Source organism: Leiobunum rupestre, chromosome 1, assembly GCF_980474605.1.
Source record: "Leiobunum rupestre chromosome 1, qqLeiRupe1.1.hap1, whole genome shotgun sequence".
In the NCBI taxonomy this organism is placed as follows: Eukaryota; Metazoa; Arthropoda; class Arachnida; order Opiliones; family Sclerosomatidae; genus Leiobunum; species Leiobunum rupestre.
In genome coordinates, this window is record NC_143384.1 from 23,336,534 (window position 1) to 23,351,873 (window position 15,340).

Sequence of the window (15,340 nt, forward strand, 5' to 3'; positions counted from 1 at the left end):
GCGAATTTAATCTCTCAAAAAAAGTTCGTATTCTGGAAAAATAACTAATGCTCGCAGTCAGGATTGCCGAGCGGTTAAGGCGTCAGATTTAAGCTCTAATCTTTGAAAGAGGGCGTGGGTAAGATCCCCACTTCTGACAAATTCTTTTATTTCATTTCTTCCGCAAAGAAACTCAATCCGTTTTTTCGAGGAGAGAGACTGCGAATTTAATCTCTCAAAAAAAGCTCGTATTCTTTTAAAAATAACTAATTTTCCCTGTCAGGATGAACGAGCGGTTAAGGCGTCAGATTTAAGCTCTGATCCTCGAAAGAGGGCGTGGGTTCGAACACCACTTCTGACAAATTCTTTCATTTCATTTCTTCCGCAAAGAAACTCAATCCGTTTTTTCGAGGAGAGATACTGCGAATTAAATCTCTCAAAAAAAGTTAGTATTCTTGAAAATTAACTAATTTTCCCAGTCAGGATTGCCGAGCGGTTAAGGCGTCAGATTTAAGCTCTAATCCTCGAAAGAAAGCGTTGGTTCGAACCCCACTTCTGACAAATTCTTTCATTTCATTTCTTCCGCAAAGAAACTTAATCCGTTTTTTCGAGGAGAGAGACTTCGAATTTAATCTTTCTAAAAAAAGTTCGTATTTTGGAAAAATAACTAATTTTCCCAGTCAGGATGGCCGGGCGGTTAAGGCAACAGATTTGAGCTCTGATCCTCGAAAGAAAGCGTGGGTTCGAACCCCACTTCTGACAAATTCTTTCATTTAATTTCTTCCGCAAAGTAACTCAATCCGTTTTTTCGAGGAGAGAGACTGCGAATTTAATCTCTCAAAAAAAGTTCGTATTCTTTTAAAAATAACTAATTTTCCCAGTTAGGATGCCCGAGCGGTTAAGGCGTCAGATTAAAGCTCTGATCCTCGAAAGAGGGCGTGGGTTCAAACCCCACTTCTAACAATTTATTTCCTTTCATTTCTTCCGCAAAGTAACTCAATCCGTTTTTTCGAGGAGAGAGACTGCGAATTTAATCTCTCAAAAAAAGTTCGTATTCTTTTAAAAATAACTAATTTTCCCAGTCAGGATTGCCGAGCGGTTAAGGCGTCAGATTTAAGCTCTGATCCTCGAAAGAAAGCGTGGGTACGAACCCCACTTCTGACAAATTATTTTATTTCATTTCTTCCGCAAAGAAACTCAATCCGTTTTTTCGAGGAGAGAGACTGCGAATTTAATCTCTCAAAAAAGCTCGTATTCTTTTAAAAATAACTAATTTTCCCAGTCAGGATGAACGAGCGGTTAAGGCGTCAGATTTAAGCTCTGATCCTCGAAAGAGGGCGTGGGTTCGAACACCACTTCTGACAAATTCTTTCATTTCATTTCTTCCGCAAAGAAACTCAATCCGTTTTTCCGAGGAGAGATACTGCGAATTTAATCTCTCAAAAAAAGTTAGTATTCTTGAAAATTAACCAATTTTCCCAGTCAGGATGGCCGAGCGGTTAAGCCGTAAGATTTAAGCTCTCATCCTCGAAAGAGGGCGTAGGTTTGAACCCCACTTCTGACAAATTCTTTCCTTTCATTTCTTCCGCAAAGAAACTTAATCCGTTTCTTCGAGGAGAGAGACTTCGAATTTAATCTTTCTAAAAAAAATTCGTATTCTGGAAAAATAACTAATGCTTGCAGTCAGGATTGCCGAACGGTTAAGGCGTCAGATTTAAGCTCTGATCTTTGAAAGAGGGCGTGGGTTCGAACCCCACTTCTGACAAATTCTTTCATTTCATTTCTTCCGCAAAGAAACTTAATCCGTTTTTACGAGGAGAGAGACTTCGAATTTAATCTTTCTAAAAAAAGTTCGTATTTTGGAAAAATAACTAATTTTCCCAGTCAGGATGGCCGAGCGGTTAAGGCGTCAGATTTAAGCTCTCATCCTCGAAAGAGGGCGTAGGTTTGAACCCCACTTATGACAAATTCTTTCCTTTCATTTCTTCCGCAAAGAAACTTAATCCGTTTTTTCGAAGAGAGACTTCGAATTTAATCTTTCTAAAAAAAATTCGTATTCTGGAAAAATAACTTATGCTTGCAGTCAGGATTGCCGAGCGGTTAAGGCGTCAGATTTAAGCTCTGATCTTTGAAAGAAAGCGTGGGTTCGAATCCCACTTCTGACAAATTCTTTCATTTCATTTCTTCCGCAAAGTAACTCAATCCGTTTTTTCGAGGAGAGAGACTGCGAATTTAATCTCACAAAAAAGTTAGTATTCTGGAAAAATAACTAATTTTCCCAGTCAGGATGGCCGAGCGGTAAAGGCGTCAGAATTAAGCTCTGATCCTCGTAAGAGGGCGTGGGTTCGAACCCCACTTCTGACAAATTCTTTCCTTTCATTTCTTCCGCAAAGAAACTCAATCCTTTTTTCGAGGAGAGAGACTGCGAATTTAATCTCTCAAAAAAAGTTCGTATTCTGGAAAAATAATTTATGCTCGCTGTCAGGATTGCCGAGCGGTTAAGGCGTCAGATTTAAGCTCTGATCCTTGAAAGAGGGCGTGGGTTCGATCCCCACTTCTAACAAATTCTTTCCTTTCATTTCTTCCGCAAAGAAACTCAATCCGTTTTTTCGAGGAGAGAGACTGCGAATTTAATCTCACAAAAAAGTTAGTATTCTGGAAAAATAACTAATTTTCCCAGTCAGGATGGCCGAGCGCTTAAGGCGTCAGATTTAAGCTCTGATCCTCGAAAGAGGGCGTGGGTTCAAACCCCACTTCTAACAATTTCTTTCCTTTCATTTCTTCCGCAAAGAAACTCAATCCGTTTTTTCGAGGAGAGAGACTTCGAATTTAATCTTTCTAAAAAAAGTTCGTATTCTGGAAAAATAACTAATGCTCGCAGTCAGGATTGCTGAGCGGTTAAGGCGTTAGATTTAAGCTCTGATCCTTGAAAGAGGGCGTGGGTTCGATCCCCACTTCTAACAAATTCTTTCCTTTCATTTCTTCCGCAAAGAAACTCAATCTGTTTTTTCGAGGAGAGTGACTTCGAATTTAATCTTTCTAAAAAAAGTTCGTATTCTGGAAAAATAACTAATGCTCGCAGTCAGGATGGCCGAGCGGTTAAGCCGTAAGATTTAAGCTCTGATCCTCAAAAGAGGGCGTGGGTTCGAACAGCACCTCTGACAAATTCTTTCCTTTCATTTCTTCCGCAAAGAAACTCAATCCGTTTTTTCGAGGTGAGAGACTGCGAATTTAATCTTCCTAAAAAAAGTTCGTATTCTCGAAAAATAACTAGTTTCGGCAGTCAGGATGGCCGAGCGGTTAAGGCGTCAGATTTAAGCTCTGATCCTCGAAATAGGGCGTAGGTTTGAACCCCACTTCTGACAAATTCTTTCCTTTCATTTCTTCCGCAAAGAAACTTAATCCGTTTTTTCGAGGAGAGAGACTTCGAATTTAATCTTTCTAAAAAAAATTCGTAATCTGGAAAAATAACTAATGCTTGCAGTCAGGATTGCCGAGCGGTTAAGGCGTCAGATTTAAGCTCTGATCCTCGAAAGAAAGCGTGGGTTCGAACCCCACTTCTGACAAATTCTTTCATTTCATTTCTTCCGCAAAGAAACTTAATCCGTTTTTTCGAGGAGAGAGACTTCGAATTTAATCTTTCTAAAAAAAGTTCGTATTCTGGAAAAATAACTAATTTTCCCAATCAGGTTGGCCGAGCGGTTAAGGCGTCAGAATTAAGCTCTGATCCTCGTAAGAGGGCTTGGGTTCGAACCCCACTTCTGACCAATTCTTTCCTTTCATTTCTTCCGCAAAGAAACTCAATCCTTTTTTTCGAGGAGATAGACTGCGAATTTAATCTCTCAAAAAAAGTTCGTATTCTAGAAAAATAACTAATGCTCGCAGTCAGGATTGCCGAGCGGTTAAGGCGTCAGATTTAAGCTCTGATCCTCGAAAGAAAGCGTGGGTTCGAACCCCACTTCTGACAAATTCTTTCATTTCATTTCTTCCGCAAAGAAACTCAATCCGTTTTTTCGAGGAGAGAGACTGCGAATTTAATCTCTCAAAAAAAGCTCGTATTCTTTAAAAAATAACTAATTTTCCCAGTCAGGATGAACGAGCGGTTAAGTCGTCAGATTTAAGCTCTGATCCTCGAAAGAGGGCGTGGGTTCAAACCCCACTTCTAACAATTTCTTTCCTTTCATTTCTTCCGCAAAGAAACTCAATCCGTTTTTTCGAGGAGATAGACTGCGAATTTAATCTCTCAAAAAAGTTCGTATTCTGGAAAAATAACTAATTTTCCCAGTCCGGATGGCCGAGCGGTTAAGGCATCAGATTTAAGCTCTGATCCTCGAAAGAAAGCGTGGGTTCGAACCCCACTTCTGACAAATTCTTTCATTTCATTTCTTCCGCAAAGAAACTCAATCCGTTTTTTCGAGGAGAGATACTGCGAATTTAATCTCTCAAAAAAAGTTCGTATTCTGAAAAAATAACTAGTTTCGGCAGTCAGGATGTCCGAGCGGTTAAGGCGTCAGATTTAAGCTCTGATCCTCGAAAGAAAGCGTAGGTTTGAACCCCACTTCTGACAAATTCTTTCCTTTCATTTCTTCCGCAAAGAAACTTAATCCGTTTTTTCGAGGAGAGAGACTTCGAATTTAATCTTTCAAAAAAAAGTTCGTATTCTGGAAAAATAACTAATGCTCGCAGTCAGGATGGCTGAGCGGTTAAGCCGTAAGATTTAAGCTCTGATCCTCAAAAGAGGGCGTGGGTTCGAACTGCACCTCTGACAAATTCTCTCCCTTCATTTCTTCCGCAAAGAAACTCAATCCGTTTTTTCGAGGTGAGAGACTGCGAATTTAATCTTCCTAAAAAAAGTTCGTATTCTCGAAAAATAACTAGTTTCGGCAGTCAGGATGGCCGAGCGGTTAAGGCGTCAGATTTAAGCTCTGATCCTTGAAAGAGGGCGTGGGTTCGATCCCCACTTCTAACAAATTCTTTCCTTTCATTTCTTCCGCAAAGAAACTCAATCCGTTTTTTCGAGGAGAGAGACTTCGAATGTAATCTTTCTAAAAAAAGTTCGTATTCTGGAAAAATAACTAATGCTCGCTGTCAGGATTGCCGAGCGGTTAAGGCGTCAGATTTAAGCTCTGATCCTTGAAAGAGGGCGTGGGTTCGATCCCCACTTCTAACAAATTCTTTCCTTTCATTTCTTCCGCAAAGAAACTCAATCCGTTTTTTCGAGGAGAGAGACTGCGAATTTAATCTCACAAAAAAGTTAGTATTCTGGAAAAATAACTAATTCTCCCAGTCAGGATGGCCGAGCGGTTAAGGCGTCAGAATTAAGCTTTGATCCCCGTAAGAGGGCGTGGGTTCGAACCCCACTTCTGACAAATTCTTTCCTTTCATTTCTTCCGCAAAGAAACTCAATCCTTTTTTTCGAGGAGATAGACTGCGAATTTAATCTCTCAAAAAAAGTTAGTATTCTAGAAAAATAACTAATGCTCGCAGTCAGGATTGCCGAGCGGTTAAGCCGTAAGATTTAAGCTCTGATCCTCAAAAGAGGGCGTGGGTTCGAACCCCACTTCTAACAATTTCTTTCCTTTCATTTCTTCCGCAAAGAAACTCAATCCGTTTTTTCGAGGAGAGAGACTGCGAATTTAATCTCTCAAAAAAGTTCGTATTTTGGAAAAATAACTAATTTCCCCAGTCAGGATGGCCGGGTGGTTAAGGCATCAAATTTAAGCTCTGATTCTCGAAAGAAAGCGTGGGTTCGAACCCCACTTCTGACAAATTCTTTCCTTTCATTTCTTCCGCAAAGAAACTCAATCCTTTTTTTCGAGGAGATAGACTTGCGAATTTAATCTCTCAAAAAAAGTTCGTATTCTAGAAAAATAACTAATGCTCGCAGTCAGGATTGCCGAGCGGTTAAGGCGTCAGATTTAAGCACTGATCCTCGAAAGAAAGCGTGGGTTCGAACCCCACTTCTGACAAATTTTTTCATTTCATTTCTTCCGCAAAGAAACTTAATCCGTTTTTTCGAGGAGAGAGACTTCGAATTTAATCTTTCTAAAAAAAGTTCGTATTCTGGAAAAATAACTAATTTTCCCAATCAGGTTGGCCGAGCGGTTAAGGCGTCAGAATTAAGCTCTGATCCTCGTAAGAGGGCTTGGGTTCGAACCCCACTTCTGACCAATTCTTTCCTTTCATTTCTTCCGCAAAGAAACTCAATCCTTTTTTTCGAGGAGATAGACTGCGAATTTAATCACTCAAAAAAAGTTCGTATTCTAGAAAAATAACTAATGCGCGCAGTCAGGATTGCCGAGCGGTTAAGGCGTCAGATTTAAGCTCTGATCCTCGAAAGAAAGCGTGGGTTCGAACCCCACTTCTGACAAATTCTTTCATTTCATTTTTTCCGCAAAGAAACTCAATCCGTTTTTTCGAGGAGAGAGACTGCGAATTTAATCTCTCAAAAAAAGCTCGTATTCTTTTAAAAATAACTGATTTTCCCAGTCAGGATGAACGAGCGGTTAAGGCGTCAGATTTAAGCTCTGATCCTCGAAAGAGGGCGTGGGTTCGAACACCACTTCTGACAAATTCTTTCATTTCATTTCTTCCGCAAAGAAACTCAATCCGTTTTTTCGAGGAGGGATACTGCGAATTTAATCTCTCAAAAAAAGTTAGTATTCTTGAAAATTAACTAATTTTCCCAGTCAGGATGGCCGAGCGGTTAAGCCGTAAGATTTAAGCTCTGATCCTCAAAAGAGGGCGTGGGTTCGAACCGCCCCTCTGACCAATTCTCTCCTTTCATTTCTTCCGCAAAGAAACTCAATCCGTTTTTTCGAGGTGAAAGACTGCGAATTTAATCTTCCTAAAAAAAGTTCGTATTCTCGAAAAATAACTAGTTTCGGCAGTCAGGATGGCCGAGCGGTTAAAGCGTCAGATTTAAGCTCTCATCCTCGAAAGAGGGCGTAGGTTTGAACCCCACTTCTGACAAATTCTTTCCTTTCATTTCTTCCGCAAAGAAACTTAATCCGTTTTTTCGAGGAGAGAGACTTCGAATTTAATCTTTCTAAAAAAAATCGTATTTTTTATGGAAAAATAACTAATGCTTGCAGTCAGGATTGCCGAGCGGTTAAGGCGTCAGATTTAAGCTCTGATCTTTGAAATAGGGCGTGGGTAAGATCCCCACTTCTAATAAATTCTTTCCTTTCATTTCTTCCGCAAAGAAACTCAATCCGTTTTTTCGAGGAGAGAGACTGCGAATTTAATCTCTCAAAAAAAGTTAGTATTCTGGAAAAATAACTAACTTTCCCAGTCAGGATGGCCGAGCGGTTATGGCGTCAGATTTAAGCTCTGATCCTCGTAAGAGGGCGTAGGTTCGAACCGCACTTCTGACAAATTCTTTCCTTTCATATCTTCCGCAAAGAAACTCAATCCTTTTTTCGAGGAGAGAGACTGCGAATTTAATCTCTCAAAAAAAGTTCGTATTCTGGAAAAATAACTCATGCTCGCAGTCAGGATTGCCGAGCGGTTAAGGCGTCAGATTTAAGCTCTGATCCTCGAAAGAAAGCGTGGGTTCGAACCCCACTTCTGACAAATTCTTTCATTTCATTTCTTCCGCAAAGAAACTTAATCCGTTTTTTCGACGAGAGAGACTTCGAATTTAATCTTTCTAAAAAAAGTTCGTATTTTGGAAAAATAACTAATTTTCCCAGTCAGGATGGCCGGGCGGTTAAGGCATCAGATTTAAGCTCTGATCCTCGAAAGAAAGCGTGGGTTCGAACCCCACTTCTGACAAATTCTTTCATTTCATTTCTTCCGCAAAGTAACTCAATCCGTTTTTTCGAGGAGAGAGACTGCGAATTTAATCTCTCAAAAAAAGTTCGTATTCTTTTAAAAATAACTAATTTTCCCAGTCAGGATGCCCGAGCGGTTAAGGCGTCAGATTAAAGCTCTGATCCTCGAAAGAGGGCGTGGGTTCAAACCCCACTTCTAACAATTTATTTCCTTTCATTTCTTCCGCAAAGAAACTCAATCCTTTTTTTCGAGGAGATAGACTGCGAATTTAATCACTCAAAAAAAGTTCGTATTCTAGAAAATAACTAATGCGCGCAGTCAGGATTGCCGAGCGGTTAAGGCGTCAGATTTAAGCTCTGATCCTCGAAAGAAAGCGTGGGTTCGAACCCCACTTCTGACAAATTCTTTCATTTCATTTCTTCCGCAAAGAAACTCAATCCGTTTTTTCGAGGAGAGAGACTGCGAATTTAATCTCTCAAAAAAAGCTCGTATTCTTTTAAAAATAACTAACTTTCAAAGTCATGATGAACGAGCGGTTAAGGCGTCAGATTTAAGCTCTGATCTTTGAAAGAGGGAGTGGGTTCGATCCCCACTTCTGACAAATTCTTTCATTTCATTTCTTCCGCAAAGAAACTCAATCCGTTTTTTCGAGGAGAGAGACTGCGAATTTAATCTCTCAAAAAAAGTTAGTATTCTTGAAAATTAAATAATTTTCCCAGTCAGGATGGCCGAGCGGTTAAGCCGTAAGATTTAAGCTCTGATCCTCAAAAGAGGGCGTGGGTTCGAACCGCCCCTCTGACCAATTCTCTCCTTTCATTTCTTCCGCAAAGAAACTCAATCCGTTTTTTCGAGGTGAAAGACTGCGAATTTAATCTTCCTAAAAAAAGTTCGTATTCTCGAAAAATAACTAGTTTCGGCAGTCAGTATGGCCGAGCGGTTAATTCGTCAGATTTAAGCTCTCATCCTCGAAAGAGGGCGTAGGTTTGAACCCCACTTCTGACAAATTCTTTCCTTTCATTTCTTCCGCAAAGAAACTTAATCCGTTTTTTCGAGGAGAGAGACTTCGAATTTAATCTTTCTAAAAAAAAATCGTATTTTTTATGGAAAAATAACTAATGCTTGCAGTCAGGATTGCCGAGCGGTTAAGGCGTCAGATTTAAGCTCTGATCTTTGAAAGAGGGCGTGGGTTCGATCCCCACTTCTAACAAATTCTTTCCTTTCATTTCTTCCGCAAAGAAACTCAATCCGTTTTTCGAGGAGAGAGACTGCGAATTTAATCTCTCAAAAAAAAGTTAGTATTCTGGAAAAATAACTTATATTCCCAGTCAGGATGGCCGAGCGGTTAAGGCGTCAGATTTAAGCTCTGATCCTCGTTAGAGGGCGTGGGTTCAAACCCCACTTCTGACAAATTCTTTCCTTTCATTTCTTCCGCAAAGACACTCAATCCTTTTTTTCGAGGAGAGAGACTGCGAATTTAATCTCTCAAAAAAAGTTCGTATTCTGGAAAAATAACTAATGCTCGCAGTCAGGATTGCCGAGCGGTTAAGGCGTCAGATTTAAGCTCTGATCTTTGAAAGAGGGCGTGGGTAAGATCCCCACTTCTAACAAATTCTTTAATTTCATTTCTTCCGCAAAGAAACTCAATCCGTTTTTTCGAGGAGAGAGACTGCGAATTTAATCTCTCAAAAAAAGTTAGTATTCTGGAAAAATAACTAACTTTCCCAGTCAGGATGGCCGAGCGGTTATGGCGTCAGATTTAAGCTCTGATCCTCGTAAGAGGGCGTAGGTTCGAACCGCACTTCTGACAAATTCTTTCCTTTCATATCTTCCGCAAAGAAACTCAATCCTTTTTTCGAGGAGAGAGACTGCGAATTTAATCTCTCAAAAAAAGCTCGTATTCTTTTAAAAATAACTAATTTTCACAGTCATGATGAACGAGCGGTTAAGGCGTCAGATTTAAGCTCTGATCTTTGAAAGAGGGCGTGGGTTCGATCCCCACTTCTGACAAATTCTTTCATTTCATTTCTTCCGCAAAGAAACTCAATCCGTTTTTTCGAGGAGAGAGACTGCGAATTTAATCTCTCAAAAAAAGTTAGTATTCTTGAAAATTAACTAATTTTCCCAGTCAGGATGGCCGAGCGGTTAAGCCGTAAGATTTAAGCTCTGATCCTCAAAAGAGGGCGTGGGTTCGAACCGCCCTTCTGACCAATTCTCTCTTTTCATTTCTTCCGCAAAGAAACTCAATCCGTTTTTTCGAGGTGAAAGACTGCGAATTTAATCTTCCTAAAAAAAGTTCGTATTCTCGAAAAATAACTAGTTTCGGCAGTCAGGATGGCCGAGCGGTTAAGGCGTCAGATTTAAGCTCTCATCCTCGAAAGAGGGCGTAGGTTTGAACCCCACTTCTGACAAATTCTTTCCTTTCATTTCTTCCGCAAAGAAACTTAATCCGTTTTTTCGAGGAGAGAGACTTCGAATTTAATCTTTCTAAAAAAAATCGTATTTTTTATGGAAAAATAACTAATGCTTGCAGTCAGGATTGCCGAGCGGTTAAGGCGTCAGATTTAAGCTCTGATCTTTGAAAGAGGGCGTGGGTTCGAACCCCACTTCTGACAAATTCTTTCCTTTCATTTCTTCCGCAAAGACACTCAATCCTTTTTTCGAGGAGAGAGACTGCGAATTTAATCTCTCAAAAAAAGTTCGTATTCTGGAAAAATAACTAATGCTCGCAGTCAGGATTGCCGAGCGGTTAAGGCGTCAGATTTAAGCTCTGATCTTTGAAAGAGGGCGTGGGTAAGATCCCCACTTCTAACAAATTCTTTAATTTCATTTCTTCCGCAAAGAAACTCAATCCGTTTTTTCGAGGAGAGAGACTGCGAATTTAATCTCTCAAAAAAAGTTAGTATTCTGGAAAAATAACTAACTTTCCCAGTCAGGATGGCCGAGCGGTTATGGCGTCAGATTTAAGCTCTGATCCTCGTAAGAGGGCGTAGGTTCGAACCGCACTTCTGACAAATTCTTTCCTTTCATATCTTCCGCAAAGAAACTCAATCCTTTTTTCGAGGAGAGAGACTGCGAATTTAATCTCTCAAAAAAAGCTCGTATTCTTTTAAAAATAACTAATTTTCACAGTCATGATGAACGAGCGGTTAAGGCGTCAGATTTAAGCTCTGATCTTTGAAAGAGGGCGTGGGTTCGATCCCCACTTCTGACAAATTCTTTCATTTCATTTCTTCCGCAAAGAAACTCAATCCGTTTTTTCGAGGAGAGAGGCTGCGAATTTAATCTCTCAAAAAAAGTTAGTATTCTTGAAAATTAACTAATTTTCCCAGTCAGGATGGCCGAGCGGTTAAGCCGTAAGATTTAAGCTCTGATCCTCAAAAGAGGGCGTGGGTTCGAACCGCCCTTCTGACCAATTCTCTCTTTTCATTTCTTCCGCAAAGAAACTCAATCCGTTTTTTCGAGGTGAAAGACTGCGAATTTAATCTTCCTAAAAAAAGTTCGTATTCTCGAAAAATAACCAGTTTCGGCAGTCAGGATGGCCGAGCGGTTAAGGCGTCAGATTTAAGCTCTCATCCTCGAAAGAGGGCGTAGGTTTGAACCCCACTTCTGACAAATTCTTTCCTTTCATTTCTTCCGCAAAGAAACTTAATCCGTTTTTTCGAGGAGAGAGACTTCGAATTTAATCTTTCTAAAAAAAAATCGTATTTTTTATGGAAAAATAACTAATGCTTGCAGTCAGGATTGCCGAGCGGTTAAGGCGTCAGATTTAAGCTCTGATCTTTGAAAGAGGGCGTGGGTTCGATCGCCACTTCTAACAAATTCTTTCCTTTCATTTCTTCCGCAAAGAAACTCAATCCGTTTTTTCGAGGAGAGAGACTGCGAATTTAATCTCTCAAAAAAAGTTCGTATTCTTTTAAAAATAACTAATTTTCCCAGTCAGGATGCCCGAGCGGTTAAGGCGTCAGATTAAAGCTCTGATCCTCGAAAGAGGGCGTGGGTTCAAACCCCACTTCTAACAATTTATTTCCTTTCATTTCTTCCGCAAAGAAACTCAATCCTTTTTTTCGAGGAGATAGACTGCGAATTTAATCACTCAAAAAAAGTTCGTATTCTAGAAAATAACTAATGCGCGCAGTCAGGATTGCCGAGCGGTTAAGGCGTCAGATTTAAGCTCTGATCCTCGAAAGAAAGCGTGGGTTCGAACCCCACTTCTGACAAATTCTTTCATTTCATTTCTTCCGCAAAGAAACTCAATCCGTTTTTTCGAGGAGAGAGACTGCGAATTTAATCTCTCAAAAAAAGCTCGTATTCTTTTAAAAATAACTAACTTTCAAAGTCATGATGAACGAGCGGTTAAGGCGTCAGATTTAAGCTCTGATCTTTGAAAGAGGGAGTGGGTTCGATCCCCACTTCTGACAAATTCTTTCATTTCATTTCTTCCGCAAAGAAACTCAATCCGTTTTTTCGAGGAGAGAGACTGCGAATTTAATCTCTCAAAAAAAGTTAGTATTCTTGAAAATTAACTAATTTTCCCAGTCAGGATGGCCGAGCGGTTAAGCCGTAAGATTTAAGCTCTGATCCTCAAAAGAGGGCGTGGGTTCGAACCGCCCCTCTGACCAATTCTCTCCTTTCATTTCTTCCGCAAAGAAACTCAATCCGTTTTTTCGAGGTGAAAGACTGCGAATTTAATCTTCCTAAAAAAAGTTCGTATTCTCGAAAAATAACTAGTTTCGGCAGTCAGTATGGCCGAGCGGTTAATTCGTCAGATTTAAGCTCTCATCCTCGAAAGAGGGCGTAGGTTTGAACCCCACTTCTGACAAATTCTTTCCTTTCATTTCTTCCGCAAAGAAACTTAATCCGTTTTTTCGAGGAGAGAGACTTCGAATTTAATCTTTCTAAAAAAAAATCGTATTTTTTATGGAAAAATAACTAATGCTTGCAGTCAGGATTGCCGAGCGGTTAAGGCGTCAGATTTAAGCTCTGATCTTTGAAAGAGGGCGTGGGTTCGATCCCCACTTCTAACAAATTCTTTCCTTTCATTTCTTCCGCAAAGAAACTCAATCCGTTTTTCGAGGAGAGAGACTGCGAATTTAATCTCTCAAAAAAAAGTTAGTATTCTGGAAAAATAACTTATATTCCCAGTCAGGATGGCCGAGCGGTTAAGGCGTCAGATTTAAGCTCTGATCCTCGTTAGAGGGCGTGGGTTCAAACCCCACTTCTGACAAATTCTTTCCTTTCATTTCTTCCGCAAAGACACTCAATCCTTTTTTCGAGGAGAGAGACTGCGAATTTAATCTCTCAAAAAAAGTTCGTATTCTGGAAAAATAACTAATGCTCGCAGTCAGGATTGCCGAGCGGTTAAGGCGTCAGATTTAAGCTCTGATCTTTGAAAGAGGGCGTGGGTAAGATCCCCACTTCTAACAAATTCTTTAATTTCATTTCTTCCGCAAAGAAACTCAATCCGTTTTTTCGAGGAGAGAGACTGCGAATTTAATCTCTCAAAAAAAGTTAGTATTCTGGAAAAATAACTAACTTTCCCAGTCAGGATGGCCGAGCGGTTATGGCGTCAGATTTAAGCTCTGATCCTCGTAAGAGGGCGTAGGTTCGAACCGCACTTCTGACAAATTCTTTCCTTTCATATCTTCCGCAAAGAAACTCAATCCTTTTTTCGAGGAGAGAGACTGCGAATTTAATCTCTCAAAAAAAGCTCGTATTCTTTTAAAAATAACTAATTTTCACAGTCATGATGAACGAGCGGTTAAGGCGTCAGATTTAAGCTCTGATCTTTGAAAGAGGGCGTGGGTTCGATCCCCACTTCTGACAAATTCTTTCATTTCATTTCTTCCGCAAAGAAACTCAATCCGTTTTTTCGAGGAGAGAGGCTGCGAATTTAATCTCTCAAAAAAAGTTAGTATTCTTGAAAATTAACTAATTTTCCCAGTCAGGATGGCCGAGCGGTTAAGCCGTAAGATTTAAGCTCTGATCCTCAAAAGAGGGCGTGGGTTCGAACCGCCCTTCTGACCAATTCTCTCTTTTCATTTCTTCCGCAAAGAAACTCAATCCGTTTTTTCGAGGTGAAAGACTGCGAATTTAATCTTCCTAAAAAAAGTTCGTATTCTCGAAAAATAACCAGTTTCGGCAGTCAGGATGGCCGAGCGGTTAAGGCGTCAGATTTAAGCTCTCATCCTCGAAAGAGGGCGTAGGTTTGAACCCCACTTCTGACAAATTCTTTCCTTTCATTTCTTCCGCAAAGAAACTTAATCCGTTTTTTCGAGGAGAGAGACTTCGAATTTAATCTTTCTAAAAAAAAATCGTATTTTTTATGGAAAAATAACTAATGCTTGCAGTCAGGATTGCCGAGCGGTTAAGGCGTCAGATTTAAGCTCTGATCTTTGAAAGAGGGCGTGGGTTCGATCGCCACTTCTAACAAATTCTTTCCTTTCATTTCTTCCGCAAAGAAACTCAATCCGTTTTTTCGAGGAGAGAGACTGCGAATTTAATCTCTCAAAAAAAAGTTAGTATTCTGGAAAAATAACTAATATTCCCAGTCAGGATGGCCGAGCGGTTAAGGCGTCAGATTTAAGCTCTGATCCTCGTTAGAGGGCGTGGGTTCGAACCCCACTTCTGACAAATTCTTTCCTTTCATTTCTTCCGCAAAGACACTCAATCCTTTTTTCGAGGAGAGAGACTGCGAATTTAATCTCTCAAAAAAAGTTCGTATTCTGGAAAAATAACTAATGCTCGCAGTCAGGATTGCCGAGCGGTTAAGGCGTCAGATTTAAGCTCTGATCTTTGAAAGAGGGCGTGGGTTCGATCCCCACTTCTAACAAATTCTTTCCTTTCATTTCTTCCGCAAAGAAACTCAATCCGTTTTTTCGAGGAGAGAGACTGCGAATTTAATCTCTCAAAAAAAAGTTAGTATTCTGGAAAAATAACTAATATTCCCAGTCAGGATGGCCGAGCGGTTAAGGCGTCAGATTTAAGCTCTGATCCTCGTTAGAGGGCGTGGGTTCGAACCCCACTTCTGACAAATTCTTTCCTTTCATTTCTTCCGCAAAGACACTCAATATTTTTTCGAGGAGAGAGACTGCGAATTTAATCTCTCAAAAAAAATTCGTATTCTGGAAAAATAACTAATGCTCGCAGTCAGGATTGCCGAGCGGTTAAGGCGTCAGATTTAAGCTCTGATCTTTGAAAGAGGGCGTGGGTAAGATCCCCACTTCTAACAAATTATTTCCTTTCATTTCTTCCGCAAAGAAACTCAATCCGTTTTTTCGAGGAGAGAGACTGCGAATTTAATCTCTCAAAAAAAGTTAGTATTCTGGAAAAATAACTAACTTTCCCAGTCAGGATGGCCGAGCGGTTATGGCGTCAGATTTAAGCTCTGATCCTCGTAAGAGGGCGTAGGTTCGAACCGCACTTCTGACAAATTCTTTCCTTTCATATCTTCCGCAAAGAAACTCAATCCTTTTTTCGAGGAGAGAGACTGCGAATTTAATCTCTCAAAAAAAGTTCGTATTCTGGAAAAATAACTAATGCTCGCAGTCAGGATTGCCGAGCGGTTAAGGCGTCAGATTTAAGCTCT

At 40.2% G+C, this 15,340-nt stretch overlaps 12 non-coding genes across 12 annotated transcripts; all 12 read left to right on the forward strand.

The window, feature by feature from the left end:
* Positions 1-859: 859 nt before the first annotated feature.
* Positions 860-942, forward strand: TRNAF-AAA (transfer RNA phenylalanine (anticodon AAA)). Its single transcript has one exon. It is a non-coding gene; the product is annotated as a tRNA-Phe (tRNA).
* A 719-nt stretch (positions 943-1,661) lies between these two features.
* Positions 1,662-1,744, forward strand: TRNAL-UAA (transfer RNA leucine (anticodon UAA)). Its single transcript has one exon. It is a non-coding gene; the product is annotated as a tRNA-Leu (tRNA).
* A 516-nt stretch (positions 1,745-2,260) lies between these two features.
* On the forward strand, positions 2,261-2,343 carry TRNAL-UAA (transfer RNA leucine (anticodon UAA)). The gene has a single exon. It is a non-coding gene; the product is annotated as a tRNA-Leu (tRNA).
* A 2,522-nt stretch (positions 2,344-4,865) lies between these two features.
* Positions 4,866-4,948, forward strand: TRNAL-UAA (transfer RNA leucine (anticodon UAA)). The gene has a single exon. It is a non-coding gene; the product is annotated as a tRNA-Leu (tRNA).
* A 317-nt stretch (positions 4,949-5,265) lies between these two features.
* Positions 5,266-5,348, forward strand: TRNAL-UAA (transfer RNA leucine (anticodon UAA)). Its single transcript has one exon. It is a non-coding gene; the product is annotated as a tRNA-Leu (tRNA).
* Positions 5,349-7,873: 2,525 nt separating this feature from the next.
* On the forward strand, positions 7,874-7,956 carry TRNAF-AAA (transfer RNA phenylalanine (anticodon AAA)). Its single transcript has one exon. It is a non-coding gene; the product is annotated as a tRNA-Phe (tRNA).
* A 1,123-nt stretch (positions 7,957-9,079) lies between these two features.
* TRNAL-UAA (transfer RNA leucine (anticodon UAA)) lies at positions 9,080-9,162 on the forward strand. Its single transcript has one exon. It is a non-coding gene; the product is annotated as a tRNA-Leu (tRNA).
* A 1,122-nt stretch (positions 9,163-10,284) lies between these two features.
* TRNAL-UAA (transfer RNA leucine (anticodon UAA)) lies at positions 10,285-10,367 on the forward strand. Its single transcript has one exon. It is a non-coding gene; the product is annotated as a tRNA-Leu (tRNA).
* A 1,323-nt stretch (positions 10,368-11,690) lies between these two features.
* TRNAF-AAA (transfer RNA phenylalanine (anticodon AAA)) lies at positions 11,691-11,773 on the forward strand. Its single transcript has one exon. It is a non-coding gene; the product is annotated as a tRNA-Phe (tRNA).
* Positions 11,774-12,896: 1,123 nt separating this feature from the next.
* Positions 12,897-12,979, forward strand: TRNAL-UAA (transfer RNA leucine (anticodon UAA)). The gene has a single exon. It is a non-coding gene; the product is annotated as a tRNA-Leu (tRNA).
* A 1,323-nt stretch (positions 12,980-14,302) lies between these two features.
* TRNAL-UAA (transfer RNA leucine (anticodon UAA)) lies at positions 14,303-14,385 on the forward strand. Its single transcript has one exon. It is a non-coding gene; the product is annotated as a tRNA-Leu (tRNA).
* A 317-nt stretch (positions 14,386-14,702) lies between these two features.
* On the forward strand, positions 14,703-14,785 carry TRNAL-UAA (transfer RNA leucine (anticodon UAA)). Its single transcript has one exon. It is a non-coding gene; the product is annotated as a tRNA-Leu (tRNA).
* The last annotated feature ends 555 nt before the right edge of the window (positions 14,786-15,340 follow it).